This window comes from Carcharodon carcharias, chromosome 2 (genome assembly GCF_017639515.1).
Source record: "Carcharodon carcharias isolate sCarCar2 chromosome 2, sCarCar2.pri, whole genome shotgun sequence".
Lineage (NCBI taxonomy): Eukaryota > Metazoa > Chordata > Chondrichthyes > Lamniformes > Lamnidae > Carcharodon > Carcharodon carcharias.
In genome coordinates, this window is record NC_054468.1 from 135,101,986 (window position 1) to 135,117,957 (window position 15,972).

The following is a 15,972-nucleotide window of genomic DNA, read 5'->3' on the forward strand; positions in this document are numbered from 1 at the left end:
TTCGGATTCACGTAAAATGCACGTCATAGCACTTCTGAGAGCGCAGCACACCCTCAGTAATTCACTTGTGTGTCAACTGCATTTTTGCACTCCAACATTGCGATTTGTCTTGAAATTACAATACTGCAAGTGAGAGGCATGAGTGCTACAGCACAAGCTTGTGCTTTTGCACAAAAGCTGCATTTAAAAGCTAAAACGCAGGCATGCGTAGTCACATGTGGAACTCCGAAACATTTGGGGCAAGATGTGACCTGGATCTCTGAGTGAGACTTGGCATTGGTCCAATTTATTCAGTCATAATGAAAAAGTTCTGAAGAAGCAGCTTCACTGACAGATATAACACCCTCACTTAGCTCGAACAAAGTTTCAACTTCCAAGTTGCTTGTCTCAAGTCAGGTTTCTGGAGAGTGGACTGAAGGTATACAGTTCAAAAGAAACCGTGCTGTTTATTCTGTTCAGGTATGAGCTCCCCCAGTAGCGTGAGCAACGTTTTGTCTAGAATCCACTTCATGACAACATTTTACCTGGTGATTATCCCACATTGCTGTTTGTTGTGTGCGCATTATTTGCCGCATTTCCTACATCACAAGTGACTAGACGTCACAAACACGTGATTAGTTGTGACGACATTTGGGACATCCAGAGGCCTTGAGAAGTGATAAATAATGCAAGTCTCTCTTTATCTTGACGTGTCTGATAAGAAGCTAACTATGAATTGATTGGATACTTTGTACATTGCAAACAAAAGCCTTTCAATGAATGACTTTCGCTTGGGAGCCTTCAAAGATAATGCGCCTGGGTGCCACGAAGCATGTCATTCAAGAAGAGAGCACTCATAGATGTTGAAGTAAAGCCAAACAGATCGGTAAAATCTGGCAGTGGATTACGATCAGTTTAGCGCAGCTTTGCAGACCACTTCTGACGGAGGTCTGATGAAGACTCATACGGACTGGAAACGATAACTCTGACTTCCTCTCCACAGATGCTGTCAGACCTGCTGAGTTTTCCAGCTATTTTTGTTTTTGCTTCAGATTCCCAGTATGTGCAGTATTTTGCTTTTATCTTTGCAGAACATTTACTGGTTTCCCTTAAACATGGAGTTAGGAAAGTTATGAATGAACGTTGAAAAGGTACGTCTTAAACTTCTGTTATTTCCTTGCTTGTTCAGTAGTATGCAATACATTTGTTTGTTGTTACAAACTAAAGCAAGGAGTCGTACTACACTGGTGCTTTGAAGACGAGAAGGGGCCTGTGGAGGCAATTGATCAATCCGGTAGCTGACGCAATCTCTGGGTGTTGTTTTCAATGTGAGGAGCTTGCTTGCAGAATTATCAAGGCACGCGGAGACACAGTTGAGAACAGTCAGCGAGGGCTCAGCTATGAGGGGAATGCGAAACACAGAAGGAAGAAAGCATCAAGAGTGAAAAGACCTAGCGTCATGACAGCATCTGGATTGGGAAAGTGCATAGATTCATGTTGTCTTTCTTGGAATGGCTGCTGTAATAATGCTGTGCATTGCAATGTGCTGGAAAACTACTGATAATCAGAAAAAGTACTCAGGCAGAAAAAATAGCTTGAATGGCATCTGTTTTTGCACATTGGGCAAGAAAACCTGACTGAGATCAGGGTTTCAAAAATTGCTTCAAAACTCTCAATCCATCCTCTCCATGGAAATCTTTAGTAAAAGGCAAAAGATTTGTACAAACTGAAGAGAATTGGGAGCTTATGAAGCAGCAGGTACAATATCCTTGGTGAGAAGCGAGAGCCCTCTCCTAAAGCCATGGTGACAAACTAACAGTTCTCCTTAAGACTCAGAATATGAAAAGACACCAATTTCAAGGAACTAAAATCATGGAAATCTTTCTTTACAATGCCAGAATATTGACTGCAACAAGCATCGCTCATGCCAGCTGCAAATCTTGCACGATATGCAAATTCATGTTCAACATTGCACTTTGGGGTAATTGATTTTTTGTGCACTCTCGTCAAGGCTCAATATGTTAAAACAGCGACACATTTATAGAGCGCCGTTTGATCATTGCCATGAATCTGAAAGCACTTTCCAGGCAAAGAAATGCGTTTCAAATGTGTTCACTGCTCTAATGTCGCCAACGTGCAGGTAACTTGCAAACGCCAGACAGCAATTCGGTAACGAGGAGATAGTGTGTGTCTTTTTTGATGCTGACCGAGATCTAAATATTGCCCACGACAGCAGGGAGGAGCCCCCTGTTATTCATTGGAATAGCGCCAGGGGTCCTCTTACCATTCCAGGAGAAGTGAGATGTGGCTTCGGATTCACGTAAAATGCACGTCATAGCACTTCTGAGAGCGCAGCACACCCTCAGTAATTCACTTGTGTGTCAACTGCATTTTTGCACTCCAACATTGCGATTTGTCTTGAAATTACAATACTGCAAGTGAGAGGCATGAGTGCTACAGCACAAGCTTGTGCTTTTGCACAAAAGCTGCATTTAAAAGCTAAAACGCAGGCATGCGTAGTCACATGTGGAACTCCGGAACATGTGGGGCAAGATGTGACCTGGATCTCTGAGTGAGACTTGGCATTGGTCCAATTTATTCAGTCATAATGAAAAAGTTCTGAAGAAGCAGCTTCACTGACAGATATAACACCCTCACTTAGCTCGAACAAAGTTTCAACTTCCAAGTTGCTTGTCTCAAGTCAGGTTTCTGGAGAGTGGACTGAAGGTATACAGTTCAAAAGAAACCGTGCTGGTTATTCTGTTCAGATATGAGCTCCCCCAGTAGCGTGAGCAACGTTTTGTCTAGAATCCACTTCATGACAACATTTTACCTGGTGATTATCCCACATTGCTGTTTGTTGTGTGCGCATTATTTGCCGCATTTCCTACATCACAAGTGACTAGACGTCACAAACACGTGATTAGTTGTGACGACATTTGGGACATCCAGAGGCCTTGAGAAGTGATAAATAATGCAAGTCTCTCTTTATCTTGACGTGTCTGATAAGAAGCTAACTATGAATTGATTGGATACTTTGTACATTGCAAACAAAAGCCTTTCAATGAATGACTTTCGCTTGGGAGCCTTCAAAGATAATGCGCCTGGGTGCCACGAAGCATGTCATTCAAGAAGAGAGCACTCATAGATGTTGAAGTAAAGCCAAACAGATCGGTAAAATCTGGCAGTGGATTACGATCAGTTTAGCGCAGCTTTGCAGACCACTTCTGACGGAGGTCTGATGAAGACTCATACGGACTGGAAACGATAACTCTGACTTCCTCTCCACAGATGCTGTCAGACCTGCAGAGTTTTCCAGCTATTTTTGTTTTTGCTTCAGATTCCCAGTATGTGCAGTATTTTGCTTTTATCTTTGCAGAACATTTACTGGTTTCCCTTAAACATGGAGTTAGGAAAGTTATGAATGAACGTTGAAAAGGTACGTCTTAAACTTCTGTTATTTCCTTGCTTGTTCAGTAGTATGCAATACATTTGTTTGTTGTTACAAACTAAAGCAAGGAGTCGTACTATACTGGTGCTTTGAAGACGAGAAGGGGCCTGTGGAGGCAATTGATCAATCCGGTAGCTGACGCAATCTCTGGGTGTTGTTTTCAATGTGAGGAGCTTGCTTGCAGAATTATCAAGGCACGCGGAGACACAGTTGAGAACAGTCAGCGAGGGCTCAGCTATGAGGGGAATGCGAAACACAGAAGGAAGAAAGCATCAAGAGTGAAAAGACCTAGCGTCATGACAGCATCTGGATTGGGAAAGTGCATAGATTCATGGTGTCTTTCTTGGAAAGGCTGCTGCAATAATGCTGTGCATTGCAATGTGCTGGAAAACTACTGATAATCAGAAAAAGTACTCAGGCAGAAAAAATAGCTTGAATGGCATCTGTTTTTGCACATTGGGCAAGAAAACCTGACTGAGATCAGGGTTTCAAAAATTGCTTCAAAACTCTCAATCCATTCTCTCCACGGAAATCTTTAGTAAAAGGCGAAAGATTTGTACAAACTGAAGAGAATTGGGAGCTTATGAAGCAGCAGGTACAATATCCTTGGTGAGAAGCGAGTGCCCTCTCCTAAAGCCATGGTGACAAACTAACAGTTCTCCTTAAGACTCAGAATATGAAAAGACACCAATTTCAAGGAACTAAAATCATGGAAATCTTTCTTTACAATGCCAGAATATTGACTGCAACAAGCATCGCTCATGCCAGCTGCAAATCTTGCACGATATGCAAATTCATGTTCAACATTGCACTTTGGGGTAATTGATTTTTTGTGCACTCTCGTCAAGGCTCAATATGTTAAAACAGCGACACATTTATAGAGCGCCGTTTGATCATTGCCACGAATCTGAAAGCACTTTCCAGGCAAAGAAATGCGTTTCAAATGTGTTCACTGCTCTAATGTCGCCAACGTGCAGGTAACTTGCAAACGCCAGACAGCAATTCGGTAACGAGGAGATAGTATGTGTCTTTTTTGATGCTGACCGAGATCTAAATATTGCCCACGACAGCAGGGAGGAGCCCCCTGTTATTCATTGGAATAGCGCCAGGGGACCTCTTACCATTCCAGGAGAAGTGAGATGTGGCTTCGGATTCACGTAAAATGCACGTCATAGCACTTCTGAGAGAGCAGCACACCCTCAGTAATTCACTTGTGTGTCAACTGCATTTTTGCACTCCAACATTGCGATTTGTCTTGAAATTACAATACTGCAAGTGAGAGGCATGAGTGCTACAGCACAAGCTTGTGCTTTTGCACAAAAGCTGCATTTAAAAGCTAAAACGCAGGCATGCGTAGTCACATGTGGAACTCCGGAACATTTGGGGCAAGATGTGACCTGGATCTCTGAGTGAGACTTGGCATTGGTCCAATTTATTCAGTCATAATGAAAAAGTTCTGAAGAAGCAGCTTCACTGACAGATATAACACCCTCACTTAGCTCGAACAAAGTTTCAACTTCCAAGTTGCTTGTCTCAAGTCAGGTTTCTGGAGAGTGGACTGAAGGTATACAGTTCAAAAGAAACCGTGCTGGTTATTCTGTTCAGATATGAGCTCCCCCAGTAGCATGAGCAACGTTTTGTCTAGAATCCACTTCATGACAACATTTTACCTGGTGATTATCCCACATTGCTGTTTGTTGTGTGCGCATTATTTGCCGCATTTCCTACATCACAAGTGACTAGACGTCACAAACACGTGATTAGTTGTGACGACATTTGGGACATCCAGAGGCCTTGAGAAGTGATAAATAATGCAAGTCTCTCTTTATCTTGACGTGTCTGATAAGAAGCTAACTATGAATTGATTGGATACTTTGTACATTGCAAACAAAAGCCTTTCAATGAATGACTTTCGCTTGGGAGCCTTCAAAGATAATGCGCCTGGGTGCCACGAAGCATGTCACTCAAGAAGAGAGCACTCATAGATGTTGAAGTAAAGCCAAACAGATCGGTAAAATCTGGCAGTGGATTACGACCAGTTTAGCGCAGCTTTGCAGACCACTTCTGACGGAGGTCTGATGAAGACTCATACGGACTGGAAACGATAACTCTGACTTCCTCTCCACAGATGCTGTCAGACCTGCAGAGTTTTCCAGCTATTTTTGTTTTTGCTTCAGATTCCCAGTATGTGCAGTATTTTGCTTTTATCTTTGCAGAACATTTACTGGTTTCCCTTAAACATGGAGTTAGGAAAGTTATGAATGAACGTTGAAAAGGTACGTCTTAAACTTCTGTTATTTCCTTGCTTGTTCAGTAGTATGCAATACATTTGTTTGTTGTTACAAACTAAAGCAAGGAGTCGTACTATACTGGTGCTTTGAAGACGAGAAGGGGCCTGTGGAGGCAATTGATCAATCCGGTAGCTGACGCAATCTCTGGGTGTTGTTTTCAATGTGAGGAGCTTGCTTGCAGAATTATCAAGGCACGCGGAGACACAGTTGAGAACAGTCAGCGAGGGCTCAGCTATGAGGGGAATGCGAAACACAGAAGGAAGAAAGCATCAAGAGTGAAAAGACCTAGCGTCATGACAGCATCTGGATTGGGAAAGTGCATAGATTCATGGTGTCTTTCTTGGAAAGGCTGCTGTAATAATGCTGTGCATTGCAATGTGCTGGAAAACTACTGATAATCAGAAAAAGTACTCAGGCAGAAAAAATAGCTTGAATGGCATCTGTTTTTGCACATTGGGCAAGAAAACCTGACTGAGATCAGGGTTTCAAAAATTGCTTCAAAACTCTCAATCCATTCTCTCCACGGAAATCTTTAGTAAAAGGCGAAAGATTTGTACAAACTGAAGAGAATTGGGAGCTTATGAAGCAGCAGGTACAATATCCTTGGTGAGAAGCGAGTGCCCTCTCCTAAAGCCATGGTGACAAACTAACAGTTCTCCTTAAGACTCAGAATATGAAAAGACACCAATTTCAAGGAACTAAAATCATGGAAATCTTTCTTTACAATGCCAGAATATTGACTGCAACAAGCATCGCTCATGCCAGCTGCAAATCTTGCACGATATGCAAATTCATGTTCAACATTGCACTTTGGGGTAATTGATTTTTTGTGCACTCTCGTCAAGGCTCAATATGTTAAAACAGCGACACATTTATAGAGCGCCGTTTGATCATTGCCACGAATCTGAAAGCACTTTCCAGGCAAAGAAATGCGTTTCAAATGTGTTCACTGCTCTAATGTCGCCAACGTGCAGGTAACTTGCAAACGCCAGACAGCAATTCGGTAACGAGGAGATAGTGTGTGTCTTTTTTGATGCTGACCGAGATCTAAATATTGCCCACGACAGCAGGGAGGAGCCCCCTGTTATTCATTGGAATAGCGCCAGGGGACCTCTTACCATTCCAGGAGAAGTGAGATGTGGCTTCGGATTCACGTAAAATGCACGTCATAGCACTTCTGAGAGCGCAGCACACCCTCAGTAATTCACTTGTGTGTCAACTGCATTTTTGCACTCCAACATTGCGATTTGTCTTGAAATTACAATACTGCAAGTGAGAGGCATGAGTGCTACAGCACAAGCTTGTGCTTTTGCACAAAAGCTGCATTTAAAAGCTAAAACGCAGGCATGCGTAGTCACATGTGGAACTCCGAAACATTTGGGGCAAGATGTGACCTGGATCTCTGAGTGAGACTTGGCATTGGTCCAATTTATTCAGTCATAATGAAAAAGTTCTGAAGAAGCAGCTTCACTGACAGATATAACACCCTCACTTAGCTCGAACAAAGTTTCAACTTCCAAGTTGCTTGTCTCAAGTCAGGTTTCTGGAGAGTGGACTGAAGGTATACAGTTCAAAAGAAACCGTGCTGTTTATTCTGTTCAGGTATGAGCTCCCCCAGTAGCGTGAGCAACGTTTTGTCTAGAATCCACTTCATGACAACATTTTACCTGGTGATTATCCCACATTGCTGTTTGTTGTGTGCGCATTATTTGCCGCATTTCCTACATCACAAGTGACTAGACGTCACAAACACGTGATTAGTTGTGACGACATTTGGGACATCCAGAGGCCTTGAGAAGTGATAAATAATGCAAGTCTCTCTTTATCTTGACGTGTCTGATAAGAAGCTAACTATGAATTGATTGGATACTTTGTACATTGCAAACAAAAGCCTTTCAATGAATGACTTTCGCTTGGGAGCCTTCAAAGATAATGCGCCTGGGTGCCACGAAGCATGTCATTCAAGAAGAGAGCACTCATAGATGTTGAAGTAAAGCCAAACAGATCGGTAAAATCTGGCAGTGGATTACGATCAGTTTAGCGCAGCTTTGCAGACCACTTCTGACGGAGGTCTGATGAAGACTCATACGGACTGGAAACGATAACTCTGACTTCCTCTCCACAGATGCTGTCAGACCTGCTGAGTTTTCCAGCTATTTTTGTTTTTGCTTCAGATTCCCAGTATGTGCAGTATTTTGCTTTTATCTTTGCAGAACATTTACTGGTTTCCCTTAAACATGGAGTTAGGAAAGTTATGAATGAACGTTGAAAAGGTACGTCTTAAACTTCTGTTATTTCCTTGCTTGTTCAGTAGTATGCAATACATTTGTTTGTTGTTACAAACTAAAGCAAGGAGTCGTACTACACTGGTGCTTTGAAGACGAGAAGGGGCCTGTGGAGGCAATTGATCAATCCGGTAGCTGACGCAATCTCTGGGTGTTGTTTTCAATGTGAGGAGCTTGCTTGCAGAATTATCAAGGCACGCGGAGACACAGTTGAGAACAGTCAGCGAGGGCTCAGCTATGAGGGGAATGCGAAACACAGAAGGAAGAAAGCATCAAGAGTGAAAAGACCTAGCGTCATGACAGCATCTGGATTGGGAAAGTGCATAGATTCATGGTGTCTTTCTTGGAAAGGCTGCTGTAATAATGCTGTGCATTGCAATGTGCTGGAAAACTACTGATAATCAGAAAAAGTACTCAGGCAGAAAAAATAGCTTGAATGGCATCTGTTTTTGCACATTGGGCAAGAAAACCTGACTGAGATCAGGGTTTCAAAAATTGCTTCAAAACTCTCAATCCATCCTCTCCATGGAAATCTTTAGTAAAAGGCAAAAGATTTGTACAAACTGAAGAGAATTGGGAGCTTATGAAGCAGCAGGTACAATATCCTTGGTGAGAAGCGAGAGCCCTCTCCTAAAGCCATGGTGACAAACTAACAGTTCTCCTTAAGACTCAGAATATGAAAAGACACCAATTTCAAGGAACTAAAATCATGGAAATCTTTCTTTACAATGCCAGAATATTGACTGCAACAAGCATCGCTCATGCCAGCTGCAAATCTTGCACGATATGCAAATTCATGTTCAACATTGCACTTTGGGGTAATTGATTTTTTGTGCACTCTCGTCAAGGCTCAATATGTTAAAACAGCGACACATTTATAGAGCGCCGTTTGATCATTGCCATGAATCTGAAAGCACTTTCCAGGCAAAGAAATGCGTTTCAAATGTGTTCACTGCTCTAATGTCGCCAACGTGCAGGTAACTTGCAAACGCCAGACAGCAATTCGGTAACGAGGAGATAGTGTGTGTCTTTTTTGATGCTGACCGAGATCTAAATATTGCCCACGACAGCAGGGAGGAGCCCCCTGTTATTCATTGGAATAGCGCCAGGGGTCCTCTTACCATTCCAGGAGAAGTGAGATGTGGCTTCGGATTCACGTAAAATGCACGTCATAGCACTTCTGAGAGCGCAGCACACCCTCAGTAATTCACTTGTGTGTCAACTGCATTTTTGCACTCCAACATTGCGATTTGTCTTGAAATTACAATACTGCAAGTGAGAGGCATGAGTGCTACAGCACAAGCTTGTGCTTTTGCACAAAAGCTGCATTTAAAAGCTAAAACGCAGGCATGCGTAGTCACATGTGGAACTCCGGAACATTTGGGGCAAGATGTGACCTGGATCTCTGAGTGAGACTTGGCATTGGTCCAATTTATTCAGTCATAATGAAAAAGTTCTGAAGAAGCAGCTTCACTGACAGATATAACACCCTCACTTAGCTCGAACAAAGTTTCAACTTCCAAGTTGCTTGTCTCAAGTCAGGTTTCTGGAGAGTGGACTGAAGGTATACAGTTCAAAAGAAACTGTGCTGGTTATTCTGTTCAGATATGAGCTCCCCCAGTAGCGTGAGCAACGTTTTGTCTAGAATCCACTTCATGACAACATTTTACCTGGTGATTATCCCACATTGCTGTTTGTTGTGTGCGCATTATTTGCCGCATTTCCTACATCACAAGTGACTAGACGTCACAAACACGTGATTAGTTGTGACGACATTTGGGACATCCAGAGGCCTTGAGAAGTGATAAATAATGCAAGTCTCTCTTTATCTTGACGTGTCTGATAAGAAGCTAACTATGAATTGATTGGATACTTTGTACATTGCAAACAAAAGCCTTTCAATGAATGACTTTCGCTTGGGAGCCTTCAAAGATAATGCGCCTGGGTGCCACGAAGCATGTCATTCAAGAAGAGAGCACTCATAGATGTTGAAGTAAAGCCAAACAGATCGGTAAAATCTGGCAGTGGATTACGATCAGTTTAGCGCAGCTTTGCAGACCACTTCTGACGGAGGTCTGATGAAGACTCATACGGACTGGAAACGATAACTCTGACTTCCTCTCCACAGATGCTGTCAGACCTGCAGAGTTTTCCAGCTATTTTTGTTTTTGCTTCAGATTCCCAGTATGTGCAGTATTTTGCTTTTATCTTTGCAGAACATTTACTGGTTTCCCTTAAACATGGAGTTAGGAAAGTTATGAATGAACGTTGAAAAGGTACGTCTTAAACTTCTGTTATTTCCTTGCTTGTTCAGTAGTATGCAATACATTTGTTTGTTGTTACAAACTAAAGCAAGGAGTCGTACTATACTGGTGCTTTGAAGACGAGAAGGGGCCTGTGGAGGCAATTGATCAATCCGGTAGCTGACGCAATCTCTGGGTGTTGTTTTCAATGTGAGGAGCTTGCTTGCAGAATTATCAAGGCACGCGGAGACACAGTTGAGAACAGTCAGCGAGGGCTCAGCTATGAGGGGAATGCGAAACACAGAAGGAAGAAAGCATCAAGAGTGAAAAGACCTAGCGTCATGACAGCATCTGGATTGGGAAAGTGCATAGATTCATGGTGTCTTTCTTGGAAAGGCTGCTGTAATAATGCTGTGCATTGCAATGTGCTGGAAAACTACTGATAATCAGAAAAAGTACTCAGGCAGAAAAAATAGCTTGAATGGCATCTGTTTTTGCACATTGGGCAAGAAAACCTGACTGAGATCAGGGTTTCAAAAATTGCTTCAAAACTCTCAATCCATTCTCTCCACGGAAATCTTTAGTAAAAGGCGAAAGATTTGTACAAACTGAAGAGAATTGGGAGCTTATGAAGCAGCAGGTACAATATCCTTGGTGAGAAGCGAGTGCCCTCTCCTAAAGCCATGGTGACAAACTAACAGTTCTCCTTAAGACTCAGAATATGAAAAGACACCAATTTCAAGGAACTAAAATCATGGAAATCTTTCTTTACAATGCCAGAATATTGACTGCAACAAGCATCGCTCATGCCAGCTGCAAATCTTGCACGATATGCAAATTCATGTTCAGCATTGCACTTTGGGGTAATTGATTTTTTGTGCACTCTCGTCAAGGCTCAATATGTTAAAACAGCGACACATTTATAGAGCGCCGTTTGATCATTGCCACGAATCTGAAAGCACTTTCCAGGCAAAGAAATGCGTTTCAAATGTGTTCACTGCTCTAATGTCGCCAACGTGCAGGTAACTTGCAAACGCCAGACAGCAATTCGGTAACGAGGAGATAGTATGTGTCTTTTTTGATGCTGACCGAGATCTAAATATTGCCCACGACAGCAGGGAGGAGCCCCCTGTTATTCATTGGAATAGCGCCAGGGGACCTCTTACCATTCCAGGAGAAGTGAGATGTGGCTTCGGATTCACGTAAAATGCACGTCATAGCACTTCTGAGAGAGCAGCACACCCTCAGTAATTCACTTGTGTGTCAACTGCATTTTTGCACTCCAACATTGCGATTTGTCTTGAAATTACAATACTGCAAGTGAGAGGCATGAGTGCTACAGCACAAGCTTGTGCTTTTGCACAAAAGCTGCATTTAAAAGCTAAAACGCAGGCATGCGTAGTCACATGTGGAACTCCGGAACATTTGGGGCAAGATGTGACCTGGATCTCTGAGTGAGACTTGGCATTGGTCCAATTTATTCAGTCATAATGAAAAAGTTCTGAAGAAGCAGCTTCACTGACAGATATAACACCCTCACTTAGCTCGAACAAAGTTTCAACTTCCAAGTTGCTTGTCTCAAGTCAGGTTTCTGGAGAGTGGACTGAAGGTATACAGTTCAAAAGAAACCGTGCTGGTTATTCTGTTCAGATATGAGCTCCCCCAGTAGCATGAGCAACGTTTTGTCTAGAATCCACTTCATGACAACATTTTACCTGGTGATTATCCCACATTGCTGTTTGTTGTGTGCGCATTATTTGCCGCATTTCCTACATCACAAGTGACTAGACGTCACAAACACGTGATTAGTTGTGACGACATTTGGGACATCCAGAGGCCTTGAGAAGTGATAAATAATGCAAGTCTCTCTTTATCTTGACGTGTCTGATAAGAAGCTAACTATGAATTGATTGGATACTTTGTACATTGCAAACAAAAGCCTTTCAATGAATGACTTTCGCTTGGGAGCCTTCAAAGATAATGCGCCTGGGTGCCACGAAGCATGTCATTCAAGAAGAGAGCACTCATAGATGTTGAAGTAAAGCCAAACAGATCGGTAAAATCTGGCAGTGGATTACGATCAGTTTAGCGCAGCTTTGCAGACCACTTCTGACGGAGGTCTGATGAAGACTCATACGGACTGGAAACGATAACTCTGACTTCCTTTCCACAGATGCTGTCAGACCTGCTGAGTTTTCCAGCTATTTTTGTTTTTGCTTCAGATTCCCAGTATGTGCAGTATTTTGCTTTTATCTTTGCAGAACATTTACTGGTTTCCCTTAAACATGGAGTTAGGAAAGTTATGAATGAACGCTGAAAAGGTACGTCTTAAACTTCTGTTATTTCCTTGCTTGTTCAGTAGTATGCAATACATTTGTTTGTTGTTACAAACTAAAGCAAGGAGTCGTACTACACTGGTGCTTTGAAGACGAGAAGGGGCCTGTGGAGGCAATTGATCAATCCGGTAGCTGACGCAATCTCTGGGTGTTGTTTTCAATGTGAGGAGCTTGCTTGCATAATTATCAAGGCACGCGGAGACACAGTTGAGAACAGTCAGCGAGGGCTCAGCTATGAGGGGAATGCGAAACACAGAAGGAAGAAAGCATCAAAAGTGAAAAGACCTAGCGTCATGACAGCATCTGGATTGGGAAAGTGCGTAGATTCATGGTGTCTTTCTTGGAATGGCTGCTGTAATAATGCTGTGCATTGCAATGTGCTGGAAAACTACTGATAATCAGAAAAAGTACACAGGCAGAAAAAATAGCTTGAATGGCATCTATTTTTGCACATTGGACAAGAAAACCTGACTGAGGTCAGGCATTCGAAAATTGCTTCAAAACTCTCAATCCATTCTCTCCACGGAAATCTTCAGTAAAAGGCAAAAGATTTGTACAAACTGAAGAGAATTGGGAGCTTATGTAGCAGCAGGTACAATATCCTTGGTGAGAAGCGACAGCCCTCTCCTAAAGCCATGGTGACAAACTAACAGTTCTCCTAAAGACTCAGAATATAAAAAGACACCAATTTCAAGCGACTAAAATCATGGAAATCTTTCTTTACAATGCAGAATATTGACTGCAACAAGCATCGCTCATGCCAGCTGCAATTCTTGCACGATATGCAAATTCATGTTCAACATTGCACTTTGGGGTAATTGATTTTTTGTGCACTCTCGTCAAGGCTCAATATGTTAAAACAGCGACACATTTATAGAGCGCCATTTGATCATTGCCACGAATCTGAAAGCACTTTCCAGGCAAAGAAATGCCTTTCAAATGTGTTCACTGCTCTAATGTCGCCAACGTGCAGGTAACTTGCAAACGCCAGACAGCAATTCGGTAACGAGGAGATAGTGTGTGTCTTTTTTGATGCTGACCGAGATCTAAATATTGCCCACGACAGCAGGGAGGAGCCCCCTGTTATTCATTGGAATAGCGCCAGGGGACCTCTTACCATTCCAGGAGAAGTGAGATGTGGCTTCGGATTCACGTAAAATGCACGTCATAGCACTTCTGAGAGCGCAGCACACCCTCAGTAATTCACTTGTGTGTCAACTGCATTTTTGCACTCCAACCTTGCGATTTGGCTTGAAATTACAATACTGGAAGTGAGAGGCATGAGTGCTACAGCACAAGCTTGTGCTTTTGCACAAAAGCTGCATTTAAAAGCTAAAACGCAGGCATGCTTAGTCACATGTGGAACTCCGGAACATTTGGGGCAAGATGTGACCTGGATCTCTGAGTGAGACTTGGCATTGGTCCAATTTATTCAGTCATAATGAAAAAGTTCTGAAGAAGCAGCTTCACTGACAGATATAACACCCTCACTTAGCTCGAACAAAGTTTCAACTTCCAAGTTGCTTGTCTCAAGTCAGGTTTCTGGAGAGTGGACTGAAGGTATACAGTTCAAAAGAAACCGTGCTGTTTATTCTGTTCAGATATGAGCTCCCCCAGTAGCGTGAGCAACGTTTTGTCTAGAATCCACTTCATGACAACATTTTACCTGGTGATTATCCCACATAGCTGTTTGTTGTGTGCACATTGTTTGCCGCATTTCCTACATCACAAGTGACTAGACGTCACAAACACGTGATTAGCTGTGACAACATTTGGGACATCCAGAGGCCTTGAGAAGTGATAAATAATGCAAGTCTCTCTTTATCTTGACGTGTCTGATAAGAAGCTAACTATGAATTGATTGGATACTTTGTACATTGCAAACAAAAGCCTTTCAATGAATGACTTTCACTTGCGAGCCTTCAAAGATAATGCCCCTGGGTGCCACGAAGCATGTCATTGAAGATGAGAGCACTCATAGATGTTGAAGTAAAGCCAAACAGATCGGTAAAATCTGGCAGTGGATTACGCTCAGTTTAGCGCAGCTTTGCAGACCACTTCTGACGGAGGTCTGACGAAGACTCATACGGACTGGAAACAATAACTCTGACTTCCTCTCCACAGATGCTGTCAGACCTGCAGAGTTTTCCAGCTATTTTTGTTTTTGCTTCAGATTCCCAGTATGTGCAGTATTTTGCTTTTATCTTTGCAGAACATTTACTGGTTTCCCTTAAACATGGAGTTAGGAAAGTTATGAATGAACGTTGAAAAGGTACGTCTTAAACTACTGTTATTTCCTTGCTTGTTCAGTATTATGCAATACATTTGTTTGTTGTTACAAACTAAAGCAAGGAGTCGTACTATACTGGTGCTTTGAAGACGAGAAGGGGCCTGTGGAGGCAATTGATCAATCCGGTAGCTGACGCAATCTCTGGGTGTTGTTTTCAATATGAGGTGCTTGCTTGCAGAATTATCAAGGCACGCGGAGACACAGTTGAGAACAGTCAGTGAGGGCTCAGATATGAGGGGAATGCGAAACACAGAAGGAAGAAAGCATCAAGAGTGAAAAGACCTAGCGTCATGACAGCATCTGGATTGGGAAAGTGCATAGATTCATGGTGTCTTTCTTGGAAAGGCTGCTGTAATAATGCTGTGCATTGCATTGCTGGAAAACTACTGATAATCAGAAAAAGTACTCAGGCAGAAAAAATAGCTTGAATGGCATCTGTTTTTGCACATTGGACAAGAAAACCTGACTGAGGTCATGCATTCAAAAATTGCTTCAAAACTCTCAATCCATTCTCTCCACGGAAATCTTTAGTAAAAGGCGAAAGATTTGTACGAACTGAAGAGAATTGGGAGCTTATGAAGCAGCAGGTACAATATCCTTGGTGAGAAGCGAGAGCCCTCTCCTAAAGCCATGGTGACAAACTAACAGTTCTCCTAAAGACTCAGAATATGAAAAGACACCAATTTCAAGGAACTAAAATCATGGAAATCTTTCTTTACAATGCCAGAATATTGACTGCAACAAGCATCGCTCATGCCAGCTGCAAATCTTGCACGAAATGCAAATTCATGTTCAACATTGCACTTTGGGGTAATTGATTTTTTGTGCACTCTCGTCAAGACTCAATATGTTAAAACAGCGACACATTTATAGAGCGCATTTGATCATTGCCACGAATCTGAAAGCAGTTTCCATTCAAAGAAATTCGTTTCAAATGTGTTCACTGCTCTAATATCGCCAACGTGCAGGTAACTTGCAAACACCAGACAGCAATTCGGTAACGAGGAGATAGTGTGTGTCTTTTTTGATGCTGACCGAGAGATAAATATTGCCCACGACAGCAAGGAGGAGCCCCCTGTTATTCATTGGAATAGTGC

At 42.5% G+C, this 15,972-nt stretch overlaps 7 non-coding genes across 7 annotated transcripts; all 7 read right to left on the reverse strand.

Moving 5' to 3' along the window:
- Positions 1-1,609: 1,609 nt before the first annotated feature.
- On the reverse strand, positions 1,610-1,725 carry LOC121275481. The gene has a single exon (XR_005942456.1). It is a non-coding gene; the product is annotated as a U5 spliceosomal RNA (small nuclear RNA).
- Positions 1,726-3,897: 2,172 nt separating this feature from the next.
- On the reverse strand, positions 3,898-4,013 carry LOC121275461. The gene has a single exon (XR_005942438.1). It is a non-coding gene; the product is annotated as a U5 spliceosomal RNA (small nuclear RNA).
- Positions 4,014-6,185: 2,172 nt separating this feature from the next.
- On the reverse strand, positions 6,186-6,301 carry LOC121275462. The gene has a single exon (XR_005942439.1). It is a non-coding gene; the product is annotated as a U5 spliceosomal RNA (small nuclear RNA).
- Positions 6,302-8,473: 2,172 nt separating this feature from the next.
- Positions 8,474-8,589, reverse strand: LOC121275482. Its single transcript, XR_005942457.1, has one exon. It is a non-coding gene; the product is annotated as a U5 spliceosomal RNA (small nuclear RNA).
- Positions 8,590-10,761: 2,172 nt separating this feature from the next.
- On the reverse strand, positions 10,762-10,877 carry LOC121275464. Its single transcript, XR_005942440.1, has one exon. It is a non-coding gene; the product is annotated as a U5 spliceosomal RNA (small nuclear RNA).
- Positions 10,878-13,049: 2,172 nt separating this feature from the next.
- LOC121275488 lies at positions 13,050-13,165 on the reverse strand. Its single transcript, XR_005942463.1, has one exon. It is a non-coding gene; the product is annotated as a U5 spliceosomal RNA (small nuclear RNA).
- A 2,169-nt stretch (positions 13,166-15,334) lies between these two features.
- Positions 15,335-15,450, reverse strand: LOC121275467. The gene has a single exon (XR_005942443.1). It is a non-coding gene; the product is annotated as a U5 spliceosomal RNA (small nuclear RNA).
- Between the last annotated feature and the right edge of the window lie 522 nt (positions 15,451-15,972).